We start from the raw sequence: 12,970 nt of genomic DNA on the forward strand, positions 1-12,970 counted from the left end.
TTTTTTTTTGGATGCCTTTCTGTACTTTCCAAGCCCGGCAATTGTTGAGTTGGTGGGGGGGAAGGGGAGGCAAAAGGCTTTTTCTTTTTTTCGTGGTCAGAGTGGAAATAAAAGTCCATTCGACTTCTTTTAAGAAACAAAGGTGTCTTTATTTTCTGCTTTTTCACAGAAAGGAACAAAAGTGATCACAGAAGGATGTGGGATTTAATTGTACTGTTGCCTGGAAGGAGGGGGGGGAAGCTATAAATAGGAATGGAGATGGAGTCTTTTCAGTGTGGCACCAATTAGCAGCTGGGCTCTTATCCTGGATGCTTTCTGTATATATGCTTTTTTATCTGGCTAACAATAAGCTCTTCTGTCCCTGCCCTGGGTACTGAGAGGTAGTGGATAAAGCCTCCTTTAACCTACCAAGTGTTTCTGAGGGTCTGCTACGAGGAAGAAACGTCCAAAGGAACGTCTGTGCTCAACACCTTGTTCCAAAAAAATAGAAAAAGAGAGAAAAGAAAGTATGTGGAGGTTATTGAGGGGGGGAACCCAAACCCCAAGTTGCTTGCAAATTGGAAGGGGTGGGAAGACAGGAAACCTAGAAGTGACTGACCAATATAAAGGCATTGTGTGTGTGCGAATACACGCCAGGGACCGTGCGCATGCGCTAGGCTGGACAAAGCAGAGGGAAATCGATGGGAATTGCTTTAAACAGGCGGTGGATCCTTAAGAAGCAGCCGCCTGCCTTCTCCTGACACAATACATGCCGGCGAGCTGGGGCTTGAATGCTACTCTCGCTTCTCCTTGCTCCCCCTGCCTCGGCCTCCTCTCAAACGGGCAGAAGAGCGTGTGGATCTGGGGTGGGGTTTGCAATGGGGAAAATCTCCGTAACTTTGGATCCAGCAAGCACTTTCTCTGAGCTGCTTCCAGACCCCTGTTCCTTTTGCAGCACCCATCCTCTCTGCACCCGGCATTTTCTTCCAAGGATGCCCAGAGTTTGGGCGGCTGGTTCATCAGATGCTTCCCCCCCCTGTCTCCATGCTGTGTTTAAAACTTTGGTCCTGACTTACTTGGGGGAAATGAAATCCGTTCGCTCCAGCCGCCAGCTTTAGGCCAAATTCAGGCCTGGCTGAGTTCAGTGGAGTGACCTGGAGCAGGATTTGGCCCACTGGCTTTAAATAAAACCTGGCTTCTAGAAAGGCTGGGTGTCGGGTAGGTCCTCCCCTGGCTTCCCTTGGTGACCTCGGGCACCCGGAGCATACAGCAGTGGGGTCGCCGATCTCTTGATCCCCTGGAGAGCCCTGTGCCTCTGCAGATCTCTTCCAGAGTTTTAGCATCTCCTTTCTTTAGCACAGCTGCCAGATGCAATCCCCGAGCATGCCTTTCATCTCGGGCACCGCCCAGTTCAGCGCCTTCCACGTTTAATTCAGCGACAAATTAACATATCCATCACATGCCCAGGAATCTCTCTCCCAGCCCCCCCTCTGAGTCGGCGGCAGTCGGCGGTAATGCGGAGGGAGTCGGGGACCCTTCCCTCAAATGACCTGTCGTCATTCAGGTCAGCGGGAAGAAAATGTGTCCCTGTAGGAGTGCGGGGGGAGAGTTGACAAGGGAGAACGAGCACAGTCCCTGGCAGAGAATCACTTCAGTGCTGTGGATGCAGAGCGGGGAGAATTTCCTGGCAGGAGGCTGTCGTTTCCAAAGTGAACCGCTGACAATATCTCAATGCCCGAAACTGGAGTTAGTGCCTTGGCTGATCCCAGTCACAACTGGCTTCAGCCCAGGCCTGGTTAGCTGTGCTCCCGCCTGCTTCATACCTGAACTGCACAGGACTTTGCAAGCTGATGCTACGGGTTCAACCTGCATACTTCGGGTCACATTTGGAACTAAGGGCTATTAAAGTGTAACTGGAATTTGAGCTTAGTGTAAACAGCAGGGATCAGGAATACAGGGACATAAAACTGGCCATTACTATAACTTCAGTTTGCCCTTTGATCCCTCTTTTTTTTGTTAATTGGATTTGAATTTTATTATACTGGGGTTGGGTTTGGGTTTTTTTTTTCATTTTAGGACTAATTCCCTGTAGAACTGTGCTGAATGCTTAGGGGTGTACTTGGCTGCCTAGGTTCTTACAGTTGACTTTGCATCTTGCTTTGGATGTTTCCAGGTCAGTGATTCAAAGAGGAAATGCTGAATATTTCATTTGAATGGTGAATGGATGAGATTTGTAGAGCCAAACGCTGCTTCTGGGGTTTAGGCAGGTAGCTGTTCCCTGGTGTTTATTAGCACTGGGCAGCAAAAACCTGTCTATAGTCATGCAAGTTTGGGGAAACACCTGCTGAGGTTTGCTTTCTTTGGCTGCTCCTCTGGAAGGTGAGATGGATAGATGATCCTCAGGTAACCTCAGTAGAGCGCTGTCAGTTTATGCTATCTGCAGATCTTCCCCCCAAGGGTTACACACACACACACACACATACACATGCATGCACACATACACATGCACATGTGCACACGGAGCCTGATTTTGATCTCATGCGTGTATCAATCAGGAGTCATTTCATCTAAGTCAACTGAGTGTAAAATAGTGTAAAAGAGACAGGTGATCATGCAAGTTCATGACTCTCTCTCTTTCCCTAGCCTCTGTCCCGTGTCCTGATTTGGCACGCTCGAGTCTCTTATGAAAATGCACGCTGATATCCTTGTGAATTTGCCTGAAAAGCCTACAGAAGTTTTAAGGGTGCCGATCCAGGCAAACTGCACTGTGTAATAATTTATTTAACCAGTAGTAAATCAGGTCACAGGAAAAATGGTGATTTCCTGGGACAGAGAAGTTACTAAATATTTAGGGCTCCCCAGTGAGGTCAAAGGGAGTTTTGCTAAAAGCATGTTTCTTAGGGCACATCATCAGCATCTGATGAAAGTGAGCTGGAGTTCAAGATGGTGTGTACTCTCTCCATATATCTATATCTATGTGTGTATATATATTATATCTATATATATAGATATATAATATCTATATATTTGTGTGTGTGTATATATAGATAGATAGATAGATAGATCATATCTATATCTTTGTGTATATATATAGATAGATATATATCAATATATATAGATATATATTGATAGATATAGATATCTATATCTATATCTACCTATCTATAGATAGTTAGATATACACACACACCTTAGTTAGTGTATAAAGGTGCCTTCTAACTGACTTCAGAGTAACACGGTGAACTTTATTAGGGCATGGCCGTGGGGGGCACTGGCAAAAAAAGCCGCTTCCAACTGACCTGTAAAATTCCCTCCCGGTGAATGCAAAGGGTCATATCCATCCGGGTGTTTGTATCCCTGCCCAGTGCCCAAAGCTGGGAGTTTGCTGGTTCACTGATAAAGCAGCAATATCATTGAAGTCAGTGGCGTTACAGTACTGGGGAGAATCAGAGGCACAGTTTTGTGACTGCACCAACTTCACTGGCGGTGGAGAGAAATGTGCCTCTCAGCTTCCCAAGGCTGGCAGGAAGAGGGATGGTTACTCCTCTCACTCCTCCGTAAATACTCCCTGTGTAATTGTGTTCTCACTCAACCCCTGAATTAGCCTGCGCCAGCCTAGCGGTAGCGAGCTAGGGGACTGTCAAATGTTCAGCCTCGTGGCTGGGTTCTTCCCCCCCCCCTGTTGTGCAGCCACATTGAAATGGGGAGGATTAAGCTGCAAACCTGCAGCCTGTAACAGGAGGCAGCTGCCTCATCTCATAAACCAATTTGTGTCTCATTTCACTAACTTCAACTTTCACCAATAAAAGAGAGAGGTAATTTTCAGCCTTGGGTCATATTTATTACTCAAGTTATCAGGCCTTGTAATCAGTATTAGCATCACTGTGTAAAGTAATACAAAACTAATTACTATCTAACTGAATTAGATAGATGAGGACTGTAAGCTGCGTTGACAGTAGAAGAAGCCAATTCTCAGTTATGAATGATAAGCTGGGGCTTCTGCTTGCTAGTACGAAGCCGTGAACCATAGGGCCATAATAATGCTGATGACAGGCACTAATGTGATTCTGGATATGCCAGGAAAGGGAAGAACAGAAAATAGAAAATAGTCTTTCTGAGATTCATTATTTAATCATTATTAAGCTGGGCCTTTTGTTGGATGAGCTTTGGATGTGAAATAGTGTGAAAGAGAAAGCAGTGCCTTGTGCTTTTAGCTGAGGGTCTCGGAGAGATTTGCAAGCACTGATGAATTAAGGATCATCGGGCACAAAAGAGGAAGGTGCCAACATGCCTGGTGTTTGCATGTGGGTAAACTGAGGTACGACAAGTCAGAGGCAAACCTGGGAAGAGACGGATGTAGTTAGACATCTTAGTCTGAAGTCAAGTTAGAAGGCAGGGTAGATTTGCCCCTTATAGACTCACTAAAGTGTGCATGTGTGTGAATCCTAGAGCAGTGGGCCTGGAAGGGACCTCCAGTGGTGATTTAATCCAACCCCCTGCCTGAGGCAGGATCAGCCCTGTGCAAACCATCCTGTGCAATCCATAATCTAGACTCTTCATAAGACCACCATGAACCCTGACACCACTCAGACCTAACACCTGAACCTGCCACAGGCATATCAGGAAAACCGCAGCAGCCAAGATGCACAATATATATATATTGTGTGTGTGTATAACTATATATATGCACATGCGCATGCACACACACACAATGTGTGCATGTGCATATATATATTTATATAGATAGATGTAGCACAAGCTTGTATGAGCTACAGCATGCAGGTATCCTGATTCCCATTTCTTATAGGCTAGAATTGCTACACCTCACTTACTCCTAAGCACTCAGGCCCAGGATTTAGGATCCCCGGCTCCCGGTCTGCTACACTTTTTCCTGACAAAGTTTCCCTTGCAGAAGGACTAGAACCCAGGAGTCCTGAATCTCATTCCCTGTTGCCCTACCTAACAGACCATGATCCTAAGCAAGTGAGAGCCCAAGAATTTCTCTGGGAAGGGCAGGAGGAGGAAGACACTTTTCCAAAGTCCAGTCCTTATTATCATAATAGTAGAAAGCAACTGGTGCACACCACCGTGCAGCATACATACTTCTTAACTTAAAAGGAGCTTTTGAGAGGGGTTCTCAGGAAATATCCCTTCCACTTCATTTTGGCTATAAGGAAGATGCTAAACAACAACAACAAAAAATCTGACCTGATAATCATTTATATTAGAGCTGTATTCTGCAGCCATTGAAATCATTGCAAAAGTCATTAGCTTTAGATGGATAGTATCAGGCCTACAGGCTCTGACATGTATTGGCGCTTGCTGTTATATTGTGGGTTTAATGTCAAGAGCAGCTTTAGCTAAACAGAGATTTAGTACAAAGCAAAGACCGGTAAAGGGGATTATTCTGTTCTGAAATTATACCAAGAGCATATACTTCTAGCTGCAAAACTCCTCTGTGCTCCTTTTGGACAGTAAAGATCATACGGCACCTTCCACTTGTAAGGAGCTGCCCCATGGTCCATTGCGGGCATTTAACCTTCCCGTGGCCACTGTGCACCATGCTATTCTCAGTCCCAAAACTGCCTGCAGTTCAATGCTGTTGAACGTACGGTGCATCCTTCATGTTGACTTTATTCCAAACTCCCATTGAAATCAAAATGCCATTTATGCAAATGGGGCCTGCAGGTTTGCACCGATGCAGAGTTTGTGAAGCACTTTGAGATCGTTGCCTCAATATCACCTTTTTCTCCCCCCTCTACATATATCTAACTCTTGCCTAGTGAGCTGTATTTAGATTGAAAGGTCTTCGGAGCAAAGAATTGCCTGGCTGTGCATGTTCTTCTGTCCTGTTTGTAGAGCATTTAGCATAGTGGGCCTCTGTCCTATTCAAGCAACAGCTCCTGCCTTCCTATGAAAAGTCTTACTGACTTCTCCAGGGGTGTGAGGCACAAGGACAGCAGCCCAAGGCCCTGAATTTTATATTACAGTCTGTTGTCATTGAAAGGACTGACCCGTGGAGAAAGAGCCTGCTCACCCAGCATCCCTGCCCACTCAAAGACCCAACCCTGAAGTCTTTCTCCCCTTGCTCAGTCCATCTAGCACCTTTTACAATGCAGCGGGGTCCTGCACATGTGTTCAGCTACATCTGGGGACAGGGAGGAGTGGGGAGCCACCATTTCCAGAGTTAGGGCGGGAAGGGGAACTTCCTTCTGCTCTTAGCCAGGTGCGTGCTCCTTTTTACTTCTCTACCTCCCTGGTTGAGAGCAGCTCAGAGGGATTGCATATGTCCAATTACCATTCGTTAGGTCCCCAGCAGTGCTGGGTGGGGGGGTGGAGTGTGTGTGCTGTGGTTCGCTGGGAGGATTTGGGAGATCTGAGACAAAACCACTTGCTTTAACAGCTGTTCTGCCGTCAGAAAACTTACCCCTTGGGTATGGAGTGAGATTTACCCTCACTAGTGTATATACACTTATATACCATATATTGTGAAGCTAGAGAGGAGTTCATGCCAGAGTCCCGGACCCAAAACTTCCTAACACTAAGGTGTTCGAATCTAAATAGCTATTCAAGTCCAGCACTGGGCTTTGCAAACTGCTCTTGTGAGTGTGTCAGAGCGAGACAAGACCCCTGAACCCAGACTCTATGTTTTAAAATGTTGATCTTGGTGGCCACCCAGCCCACCTCTAGTGCTGGTCTACACGCACTCTCACAGTAACTGCTCGCCATATACACACGAGCATCGTTTTACCATCACATCCTCCCTCTTAATTAGGATTTCTTCAAGCAGGGGCTGTTTCCCCTCACTCCCAGTTCTTTACTAGCTTGCAGGACTCTTGCGGGAAACCCTACAGGCATCATACCAGTGGATCTACTGCCACGTGACCCTCCTGCTCCCAGACATTGCTCCCACACAGGACATTACTGCACATGTGAAGTGGAGGAGTAGCCCAGCCTGGTTTTGGAGCATGATGCTTTTGGGACAGGAAAGCTCCAGTTCATCCAAGGGCAAAGGTTTGCAAAAAGCCTTATACGTGTCTTGCATTTCCTGAATGGAGTGCGACTTACCTAGGGCATAAGCTGGCTTTCTGCACACTGCTGGATCTCATCCTAGGTGTGGCATGGAATAACTGCTTGCAGCCAGGGCTCTGCCGTGCCTTCCTCAATGGGAGGTGCAGAACTCTGCTAGGGTTGGAATAAGAAATAATCCTTCTACCACCCAGCCGCCCTGGTTTGGCTGTTTGTCCAGAAATCCTATTGAAAGAGACCGTCTAGTTTTAAACAGCAATTAATTCAGGGCATTTAGGAGGTCATTTAGGAGGTCAGGCAAAAAGATCACCGTGGTCTCTTTTGGCCGTGCACAGGGCATGGTCAGTGCCAACTGCAGTCCAGTCCAGCCTCCGTATCTGCACCTGCATTTGCACGCACGCACGCACAAAAGAGCCTAGATGCGATACATGCAAATCACATTCTGCCTGAATTTGTGCCTGAAACTGCCATTGCTATAAATATATTTTTAGACGCTGCATGTGCCACTGACTCAGCTTGGAACAACAGGATGGGTTGAATCCAAACCTTCCACCCTCTGAGCATGAGTTTTTGACCCAAAGGGCTTGAGCTGAAAGTCCACTGCAATCACGAGGAGTCTTTCCACTGATGTCAGTGGGGTTTGGGTAGGACTGAAGTCTTCTCCTACCTCCGAAGCCAGGCTGACTCATAACCTCTTATATGGACCGGCCACAAGAGGGAGATGAAGCCCTATCCTCCAGCACACCAATGCAAGCACGGATTTGTGAACCACGGTTGAAAAATGCTGGCCCTGTAGGTCAGTTCCTGTCCGACCCATGCATTCTGCATCACGTCTGGGGAGAAAAACCTTCTTCATTAGTGGGATTTTCCATTAAGCAATTTCAAATGAACTAGCAGCTCTGGGGGGGTTTTGAGAGTGGGGGAGGTTGTGCTGTTTTCTTTCCTTGTTCTTTATTACTGAGAACCTATGCATGCAAATGGGCTCTTTTGTTTCCTAGGAGTCCATCTTCTCCTGCTGCTGATTCTCTGCTTACAGCGGTAATTTGCTCATTGTGACATCAGAATTGGCTGTTCTGGAAATGATGAATATCAAGGAGACTTCAGGTGTAGAATACACAACAGGAGAAGAAAAACGCAGAGACACAAGGAGCCTCTTTGTAAGCCCATATCCTGTGTGATGAACGGTGCAGCAATCAGACGAGTGGTGATTTTGAGATGCCGAGGCAAAGCTAATAGAAGCAGCGGTTACTGCAAAAAGTATAAGTGCTGCCTGTTGCTCTCTCAGGGCCAGGTCCTGTTTTGTACTAGTGAGAAACCCTAGCAGGATGCTCTCAGGCTGGTGGACCCCTTCCCATCTGAATTCAGGGACAGCTCTTCTGGGGTTTGTGGCAAACTTCTAGGGGGAAAGCAGAAACCAGAGAAAGGGGAAATCTTACTGGAGGGGGAAGGAAGGAAAATGCAACCTCAGGATCTCTCCACTCTCTTCTGCATTATGGACGATTTTGCAGTGCGGTTCTAGTGACATCAAGTTTTCCCTCTTATTCATCCAACACACCATTGGTGATGTTAACCGCCCTACAAAGGGAGTGCATTGCCCAAACAGTTTGAGAATCGTTCCTATCTACGGTCAGGTCTGTGTCTTCGTCACTTGGATGACGATGATGATTTGGATGATCACTTGGATGATCACTTGGATGATGATGATGTCCTTTAGGACATTCAAACTGGACGAATCTGCCTCTATTGCGCGCATCAGCCGTTAGAGCAGGATTTTTGTTCTTGCAATTCATTCGCCGCTAGTAGCTACATCACTCCCTTTCATTTTTCTGGTGCTCATGCTCCAGAACCAGGCTGCAGTGCTTGCGTTGCAAACCCTACGGCGCTCTCCTGAAGTGCTGACACCCAATGCCCAATCTCCCTCTCTTGTCACTGAAAACTGCATGGAGCTGCTTCTACGAATTGCGATTTTTGGGAAGCCTCCCTCTTGGACTGAAACGGTATGCCTGTATGACTTTCCCTTTACCTCTGATGGGCCAATTTTTCTAAATACGACCAATCCCGGTATCAAGATGTGCTATAAATAATGGATTTAGGGTCTGGATAGGGGTACTCAGAGCCAGTCATGGGTAAAGGTAACCATTACATCAAGTCATTGAATTGTCCACAATGGTTTTGGGCAGCTGTTGTTCTTTTGGAGTCCCCACATAAGACCCTTATGTTACTGAACACTTGAAAGAAGAAAGTCTGCTCCCAAGAAAAGCTGCTGCCCTCCTCTAGGTAACAGCTCTCTGGAGTCTGTGAAAGGAAGAAGTCTTCTGATTTGAATGAGTTTATCTGCCTCTGATTACAATATAGACAGCCATGTCCTCAGCTGTATTTATTTTATACCAGCAGAAGGTCTGGCCTATCATCCCTATGGAGGCAAGGAGCTGTGTGCGGCGGTTATAATAAGGCATTGGGAATCTAGGTGGTGGATCCTCTTTCAGCATTTTCCATGTGATCATCGGCACATATTTTTGCTCCTCTGTGTTGTTTTCCTAACAGCAAAGGCTTTGCCCACTGCAAAGCCTTCTAAAACACTGCTCCTGCTATAGCATCAAAATGCAATTATTTGTGTGCATTGAAGGAGAATCAATCTTGACGTATCCCCAGTGGACTCAACCTGTGAAACGTATTTTCCCCCAGCATCATTTTTAAATAATAAAATATGTTGAGATCTAATAATTCCCCTTCGCCGTGTTTAGAAGAATACGAGAGGTGAGCTTTAGTTCATATCCTGATTTCCAAACAAGCGCTGAAATGATATAAATATTGCACTAGCGAGAGCTTTACAGGGTATCGCATCAGATTGGACGTCAGGCACTTGGATGGGATGGAGTTCAGCCCAGTGGAAGAGCCTGTTTTGAATAGAGTAGCGTAGAAGCAGAGGAAGGGAGAAAGCCGGGAGGTGTTTTGCAAGATCTCTGATGCCAAAGTTGGACTTGCTACAGGGGCACGCGTTGGTCTTGCTCTGAGAGCCGGCTGGGACGAATGCTGATCTCGGTGTCAGCGGCACAAACCTAGAGTGTTTCTGATGATTTGCACTGCGATGCCAATCACTGGTTTGATATTTGTGCCATGGAGGGGGAAAAAAAAGCTGTTTTCCCGCTCATCCGTGACAACCACCTGGTATGGGCATAAGCGCTTCGTTGTCCGGCCTCTTCTGGCAGGGGGAATACCATGCAATTAAAATGGCACCGTGTAGAGGAGGATGCACCCTTGTCTGCTTGCAGACAGGATGCCCTACAAGAGCCTCATAGCTAGCTTCCCACTGGCCTGCTCCCAGTGGGAGGATCTCGGCTACGCGCCGACTTTATGGAAATAAAAGATTCCTCCCTAGCTTGCTCCTGCAGCCATACGGCAGAGGGCAAGCAATACTTGGGGGCATCCTAACCCCAAGCCTCTGGGCTTGGGCCTGCATGTAGGATGCATATTGCACACCAAAGGATTTGGAAGTATCTGAAACCCCAGACTGGGGTGGAGGATGCTTGCCGGTAGCAAGGCCACATATGGTTCTTGAATAACACGCGTGGATTTGGAATTGATTTGGCTGATTCAACTTGGGACACAAAAAATTTTCCTTAAAAAAAAAGGAGGGGGTTAGGAGGAGGGTTCACTTTAGGAAATGCCTCCAGGGCTGGACACTTTCACCTCCTGCTTCAAGACGGTCTTTTCATAATGCGTTTAATGGCAGCAGCCCAGAAGTATGAGCGGCCCTACCCACCGAGGTCTGAACCGTCACTGTTTATTCACTTCATCCTCCAGCAAAGACCCGTGCAAGTCGGTGGTAGCTTTGCTAAGGCAGGGGTAGAGTCCGACACGAGGCAAGGCTTGGGATATGGGACAAAGAGGTTAAGCGAGGTGGAAGGTGATGCTCGTTTTCTTCAATCAATAGGCTTCGGGTCAGGCCCATCTTGAACAGCAGAGTCCTGGCTGTGAAGACAAGGTCCTTCTGGCCGAGAGAAGAGAATTACATTTGGGATGTTTCCGTTTGCAAGTTCCTTCGAGCTCTGGCTCTCCCCAGAGATTGGACCCCATCCCGCCCCCATTTGAGTGGTCAGCACTCATGCACGACACCCCTCGCTCCTCTCCCAGGGGTCTTGCTGATTGTGTGCGCTGTGGTTAACTTATTCACTGAAAACACCGCCCCCCTGTCTCCCTCTTCATGGCAAAAGTCCTGTTCCCTCCTCCTTTTCCCCCTCCCTACACTCCTGCTTCAGGGATGAGTCCTGACGGTGCTCCAAAGTGAGAGTCGAGGCTATGGTTTTGGACTGGGGGGTTGTGCACTTACCCTGTAAAAGCCAGAGGCTGACTCGAGAAGATCTGCTGTTTCATTCATCTGAGACCCAGATGGAGACAGACTTTCTGCTCCTCCTTTTGAGGCCTTGCTCGCTCCAAGTGCCTCTCCAAGGAGTTTCCTATGGGAAAATCCCTGTATTAGGCATGACCAAGGAGGGAGGGTTCCCCTATTATGGAAAGAGTGGAAAGATGATGCCATAATAAGGGTGGCAGCCTGTGCCCCTGTGTGCATCTGCACAGTGCCATTAACTGCATTTTCTCTACCTCCCAGGCACATGGCGAGGCTCAGGGGTGAAAAGACGGTGAGGTGCTTGGGTACTATGGCCAGCCCAGACTCTAGACAGTGAAATACTGACTGATGATCTAAGGAATTACCACACAGAAAAAAAAAATCCTTGCTATTTGAAGCAGAGGAGCCTCGCTTCTATCCATATAAATCAGATCCAGAAACTTGAGATAGGAAAAATTGGATAGCACACCCAAACTTTTTTGGTCTATGTTCTGCTCTCAAGGTCTTCTGTCCAGCTCCCGTAGACAGATGGTGAATCATCCATTAAAATACCCATTTCAGAATAATTTAAAGATTCCCTGAGGGGGCTAGATGCGAGATGAGCGCTTGCATTATAGTGCTTTTTAACACAAAGATCCGTCCCTCCTCTGCATTACCCTTTTGGATAAGCAGAGTGAAATACCCATCTCTGCTAGAAGATGGCACTAGAATTCAACAATTGCATCGACTCCCAGGCCATGGAGTTGCATAACATGCATGTCGGCTCCTGTTCTGCATTGCCACTTCTGGAAGAAACTATCTATTTGCTAACACAAAGTTCAGCCCCTTTGACTCCCTGCGATATGCAAGCAAAGCAGTGACCTCGCACTCGTGCACCGTTGTGCATTGCAGGTCCATGAAGGAGGTGAGAGGGGATGAGACTTTCTTTGTCTTAATTCATCCTGTTCTTCCTCGTTTTTTTTTTTTTTCTTTGCTACTGCAAAATGTGAGAGGTGCAGAGAGATTTTGATGCCTATTTTCTGACCGACGGCTGTGATCACTTCTCAGGAAGCATAGGGGTTGATCATCGGAGGACACATTTATGGCTGTATGTCAGGACTGCCTGTACATGACCGAAGGATTCATTTTGTAATCTCTTTTTCCTTTCTTTTGCATTTAGTACTTATGTTTTACCCCTGGGTTAACGTTTAAGTGAAGGCAGAAATGAGGGTTTCTATCAGAGGGACGCTTGGTTTCTGAAGTCATTGAGAAAGTTATATAAGCCTCTGGAGAACAACTTCATTTTTAATCTGGAATGAGTTCAGTTTCCTTATGGGGAAGATGATTTCAGGGAAAATGTTTTGACAGTGCCACCAGCACCATTTCCAATGCAATATCCATCTGGCATCTTAGTTACAGTTTGCTTTGTAGCTGGGCAAATTAATACAATACGGGATTTTTTTTCTTAAAACACAAGAGTCCTGATCTTCTGCTGGTGTCACTCTGTGTAGCTCTACCGACTGCAGGGACTTGGACCAATTGAGGTGCTGGCCTGGTGTGTGTTATGACTGTACCTGTCTACCTTCAAAGTGATCAAGCCTTTTCATTTTTGGAGAATGCCAACTTTGGTTTTCA

The 12,970-nt window shown here is 46.8% G+C and overlaps 1 protein-coding gene across 1 annotated transcript in view; it reads left to right on the forward strand.

The window, feature by feature from the left end:
- Positions 1-12,970, forward strand: part of OLFM1 (olfactomedin 1) — a 48,404-nt gene that overhangs the window by 1,472 nt on the left and 33,962 nt on the right. The window lies entirely within an intron of this gene.

This window comes from Alligator sinensis, unplaced genomic scaffold (genome assembly GCF_000455745.1).
Source record: "Alligator sinensis unplaced genomic scaffold, ASM45574v1 scaffold611_1, whole genome shotgun sequence".
Classification (NCBI taxonomy): domain Eukaryota; kingdom Metazoa; phylum Chordata; order Crocodylia; family Alligatoridae; genus Alligator; species Alligator sinensis.